The sequence below is a fragment of the Vanessa cardui genome, chromosome 9 (genome assembly GCF_905220365.1).
Source record: "Vanessa cardui chromosome 9, ilVanCard2.1, whole genome shotgun sequence".
NCBI lineage: Eukaryota > Metazoa > Arthropoda > Insecta > Lepidoptera > Nymphalidae > Vanessa > Vanessa cardui.
Window position 1 is genome coordinate 10426074 of NC_061131.1, and position 6000 is coordinate 10432073.

The 6000-nt window shown below is 29.4% G+C and overlaps 1 protein-coding gene across 1 annotated transcript in view; it reads right to left on the bottom strand.

Annotated features, from left to right (window-relative positions):
- LOC124532220 overlaps nucleotides 1-5462 on the bottom strand; it is a 57986-nt gene extending 52524 nt beyond the window's left edge. Inside the window, exon 1 of the mRNA XM_047106981.1 lies at nucleotides 5285-5462. The gene's annotated coding sequence lies outside the window, so the exon portion shown is untranslated. The remainder of the gene's footprint in view (nucleotides 1-5284) is intronic.
- Nucleotides 5463-6000: the final 538 nt, after the last annotated feature.

A 6000-nucleotide genomic window follows, 5' to 3' on the forward strand; every position in this document is an offset into this window, starting at 1 on the left:
AACATTTCCTACACCATAAACCGGTATCTCTCTTTATCGTAATCCATTAGCACCCTTTATTACAACATTGTAAGGCTCAATATTAAACAGCTCGAGATTTGGCATAAACAGTTTTAATGTAAACTAGGAAACTAGATTTAAAATATTTACAAATCCAACTGACCGACTAGACGCAGTCGTTTTACAAAAATACTCAATGTTTCGAGTTAAGAATCACTTAACAATTTATTCTTATATATTTCACAACACGTGTTTACAGTTTTACATGGACACAATGTTGTGTAAATACAAAGCGAGCAACTGAGTTATTCTCGGTCAGACGCTCGCCATCACTTCCGATCTATTGGGAACGAGATCGCTAATTTAACAAAAATTGGGGTTAATTCCTCGATATCACTTACGCAAACCAACTTGCTTCTGGTTAAACATTTATTTAAAGATAGTTTAAGACGGATCTACTGCGGATGTTCTTGTTTATGTACGTGTCGAGAAATTGTTTGTAAGATCATTTATAACGTAGTTTATTAACTTCGATATGTCATAACAAACATGGAAAAAATATTATATTAAAAACAAAATCTATACGAATATTATAAATGTGAAAGAATATCTGTCTGTCTGTCGCTCTTTCACTACCAAACCGCTGAAACGAATTTGATTAAATTTGGTAAGAAGCTAATTTGAACTCCAAGGAAGGACATAGGTTATTTTTTGCCCAACACATGACAAACTGACCTAATGTCATAATTCCTAACTAAGCTACGGGCGACAACTAGTAATATATGTAATATTAAAGTCGTGCAATTAAATATCGATTTTTGAGTATTGGTAATGATAAACGACAAAATTTGAAAGTTTAAACGAATATTTTAACATCTATGGTTCTATTATATTGAACGTTTTTAATGATAAAAGATACACTTTTTAAAAATGCCACAAACACACTTTTAAGTTTAATTTATTGTGTCCTAGAAGTTGTCAAAACATTAATTCCCTTATATAATTAATATTATCAATCAATTAATCCCTTATAGTAGCAGTAGTATATAGTAGCAATTTTAAGTTTCTGTAAGGTTAAGTTATTTGTATCACACGCTACTGATAATTTTATGTAAGAAAACACCAGTCACTATAAATAGAACCATGGATACCGTGACCATTAAGACAATTGGTCTATAATATTTTTTTTAAAACACGATGAAAAAATGATTGACAATAAATCGTCATAACAAATCATTTAAAAAAGCGTTTTCCAATATCGATAATAAATAACATTATGGACACTTTGTGACTTGTCATGGTTATTACGCTGAATAGACATCAATCATTATATTTCGACCACTTACAACTCCATATAATTATAAATTTCAATAAAAACAAACAATTTTTAAAAACTTTTAAGCTCTTTATCTTCTAGTCACTTTAATATATGGTCTTAACAGGGTCAAATGTGTGAAAGAGATGCTGCAAAAAATAATTTCTGAAGTGTTACCATATTTCTTGGGAACAAAATCAAAGTGAAACTTTAGTTTAAAATAAAAAGGCCATCTCAAGTGGTCCATTAGTAATAAATAAGTTTAAGATACAGCTTTAAAAGCTTTCTTGTAACGGCTCAAGTGGGGACTGAACTCTTTAAAGTTCAAGACTATATTGTACCTGACGACTAACGTCGTCATAAAACTGCTTCTTATTTTTATTTGAATAATAAATACCAAGACTAAATGTGGACTCTAGATAAACCTATACAAACGATAAATTATTAGACTATTATCTCTTTCACAATTATTTAAACTACCTCTGCCTGTAACAAGGTACCTACGAGTATTTCTATGTACCAGAAAGGATTTGCTAGAGATTAAAGAACAAATAAAAAACTAGAAATGTTTGAATCAATTTCTTTGTACAGATACTTAGCAAAATGTGGAGTCACGTAGCACGTTTTTTCTAAGTACGTGTTGAAGCCGCTTTGTCGTGCCGCTTCAAGCAAATATGTGTGGCTATTGCAAAACAATCATTTTTTTCTACACTGATTGGTTTAACAATAACATAAATTTAGTCTTTAATATGTTCGTTTCAACATTATTATTTGTAATAATTAATTTAAACACACGTTAAACGAAAATTTAAATTAGGTTCAGGCAAATTTTAATACAGCTCGTAAAACGTTACGTGCATCTGTAACATTTGTACAAGTATAAAATAATCTTTTGTCAGTATGCCGAGTTGGAGAAATATACGGTGTATGTGTGCTGCACGAATATGTAGAAGCACAACACACACAAAAGAATATGCTTTATTATACGTGACACAAAAGGAGCAAAACCGGAGGCTGCGCGTGCGCCGACCCGCGAGACGGCACGAGTCAAACCGCCCGCCGCGCCTCGCATTATATTAGTCGCTATTATTACGACTCTACGCGTTTCGCCTATTATAAATTCTGACTTCACCATTCTATCATTTTCTAGTAATTATAGGTGTATTTATAAAACAATGATGACATCACATAAGAATTTTTTGTTTTATTTTTGAAAGGTGATTAAGATTCTACAATAGTTTACAAAAACTATTTCATTTTCTTGATGAAAACATGACGATATCGTCATGTATGTAGTAAAAACTTGTACCCAAATATAATAAAAGTACAATGTGGACGAGCTACCGATGCTATAAACCCTTCTCAACGTAACCCTATTCCAAAGTGTATTAGAACACTGAAGTTTATAAATGGTTTGACTTTATCCGTGGAAGTAATGAGAAAGTTTCTCCGAGTTACCTAAGCCTTAAGTCACCGTGACTGATTTAAAGAAGATTGTGTATAGGAATTTTTCGAAGACAATTTATTGATGCGTATGACATTGAAATATTATTAGTTATTAAACTTTGTTGTTTAAATTTTAATTCTTTTTCTAAAGGTGGGTTAAAAGTGCATTATTAGTATGTCTTGTATTAAAATAGACTTGAAAGCGCAGGTGTGTTGATACGCAAGGGAAATAGCATAGAGTGAACAAAAAGATGCATTATTACCGCGAATTAATATTATTAAAGTAGTTGCCGGACTGGCCTTGGAGCGGAAATACCATATCTGATTAAAAAATATATTGTTAATTATTAAGAAATTGAATGAATCCACAATAAGTAGTCCATTGTTTTACTTGGAGTAGTAGAGTGGGTCGCTAGCAATTGCATAAAAGGTATAAGACTCAATGTCATAAAATGTATCTCGATGAAAGCGATCACGACAGTCAGCGCACGATTCACTTATCACAAAACAATCCATTACGCTCTCAGTATGTTGTGATATATATTATATAAGTGTTATGGGAGTCCATATCTATGTATGTGAAAGTATGACCAAATTGTTTTCCCTTAAAATAATATATTTTTCTTCCACTTCAAGGTTTTTAAAGACTTTATTTTGATTGAATGAACATAAAAGCCCGCCTTTTGTTAAACGTTGTGCAAGTAAATTAAATTATATAAAAAATTATATAATTTACGTTTAACTTTTTGTATAGATTATTATAATGTAAGTAAAAGAATATTCTTAAAAAATATTGTCAAATGAATTCAAAGATAGTGAAAGTCTGAATGAATAGCTTTAAATAGTCATTTCAAATCCTAAATTTCAGATGTTCGAACCTTAAAAGTACTCTACAGCTACCTACCTTCATAAATCAAATCAATGTATATATGTATGTAATCATTTAGACATGATTAATACTACTCAGTACTCAGTATTAGCTCAAGTGTCATCGCAAAGGGTTTATATTTCTTTATAGTCACGCAACTTACTGTAGTGTAAGTTCAATATATTTTTAAAACTTAAAAGCATAATGTGAGTATGCTTGTATTAGAATAACATAAAAGAACATTAGATTTTCAGAACTTTTTTTAATTATAAGAGAAGATTGTAAAATAACATTCGATAAAATTAAGGACGAATAATGATGATATTTAGATTGAAAACTGATCAGTCTTTGCTCATATTGCATCCAAAAAAAAGTTAAGTCTTTATATTTTTTTAACTTCGTGCAGCCAATTATCGAGTAAATAGGCGATAAATGAAAATAACATAGTATTTTATCAAAAGAGCTTGCATCTGATCATGATAAAAAATGCTTGGTTCCACCTGGCTAAGGCACGTGCTGTATTCACCTGTTCGCAGTAGTTTTAATAAACACACACTTGCCAGCAACTACCTTAAGAAGCTTGGCATTATTTTTTTAACCATAGTAAGAAATTACTACAATACAGGCCTACTGTCTCATTAAATGCGAATACCTCACTATATAATAGTATACAATCTACTCGTGTTTGTGCCTTTCGTAACTTGTTAAAAGATAAATAGGTAGGCCTTAGTAGGTAGCTTAGCAAAGTATATACATTAAGTGCCGGTGACATATTATTTCCATATTCATCTTCTTATTAATATTATTCTTCTATCGAATGTACGTAGTTTTTTAATCTGTCTTAGATTTGATTAATGTCATTAGATACTTTTTTTTAGGATTTCAAATATATATAATTAAATAGTTATTGATAGAATACTGATTTATATTTTGTAAAATGATAAAAGAAGTAACTTTGAATTGGTTTTAAAATATAATTTTAAAGTATAATTTTTCTTTATTCAAGAAAAATATCAATAACGCGATAAGAACACGTAGACGCTTATCGTGAATATTGCATGCAATAATTTCTTCTCGACGTGTCCAATTTGAAATACTGTTAATAAGTATTTTAAAAATCATCAAACAGGTTAATCTTTTAAAACATATTAATTAACTACATATAAATATATTTCTAACACTTGTTGATTATGTCATTTTATTCTTGTTTTAAAATATTATCTTAAGACTAATTTACATATTTAAACGGCAGAATTATATAATTAATAAGTTAAAATAATGTTTTTATACCAGCTCGTTGCTACTCGATGTCAAAATGAAATAAATGAATTATTAAATTAAGTGTGTATATGTATTTAAATAAAAGATAATAATTTGTAAACATGTACCTGTGTGTATAAAATATAAACATCTATATTGCATTTGAATATTTTTATTTATATATCCTATGTTTATACTTATTACATAATTTGAAAAGAAATAATGTGTTCTAATTGCAGGAAAGTTTTGGTTTATTTTAATTATTAACATTTCTGCCATAAACTTAATACCTATATATTTATTTTATTAATTAGTATTGTATTAGGTATGATTATTATATATTTATTGATTATTATATTATTCTTCTACAGGAATAGTATTAAATTCAAACTTACCAAATGTTTATCCTCTCAGCGAATAATCGTGGTCTCAGAAAACAATGTTTAAAGTCACAAAAAGACCTGTTATATTCCCAACAGTTCACACCTATAGTTTACTTCACACCTATTGTTTTAAAACGTTACACTTTTACATAATCACTTAAATAAAAAGTTTTTATATATATAACGAAAATGAATTCAGATTTTTTTTTAAACTATTTAAAAATATATCCGTTATTTTAAATTTATACATATAATGCAACTTGATTATAGCGACTAAAAATGTTTGAAAAAGTATTTATAACTTAATCAATAAAATAAAGTATTCTATTTTTGAATAATGCTTTCAACGCTTTTTCTTCTATGTAGTCAAATTTTCCCGCCTAGTTAAATTCGTTCACTGTACAAGCGTCCAAACGCTCCACGTCCAAACGCTGGCGAAGCCGGTTTGACGCTGTTAGTGTATTTTATTTTGAGCCCCGCGCACACCGCATCGACTCGACGAGCAAACGACTCCAACAGGCGAGCCTTCAAATACTTTACACTTCACAGCTTTCGAGATACAAAAAAGTAATCATCAACTCATGTCCTTCATCCTCGGACAATACTTTTTCAGAGCAATATATGTATATGACGTATACAGAATTATCACAAAAATTATTTCGTAACAAATTTATTGTTTCTTTAAAAATGAATATTACGATTGATACAGTTATGTAAAGCTAAGCAAG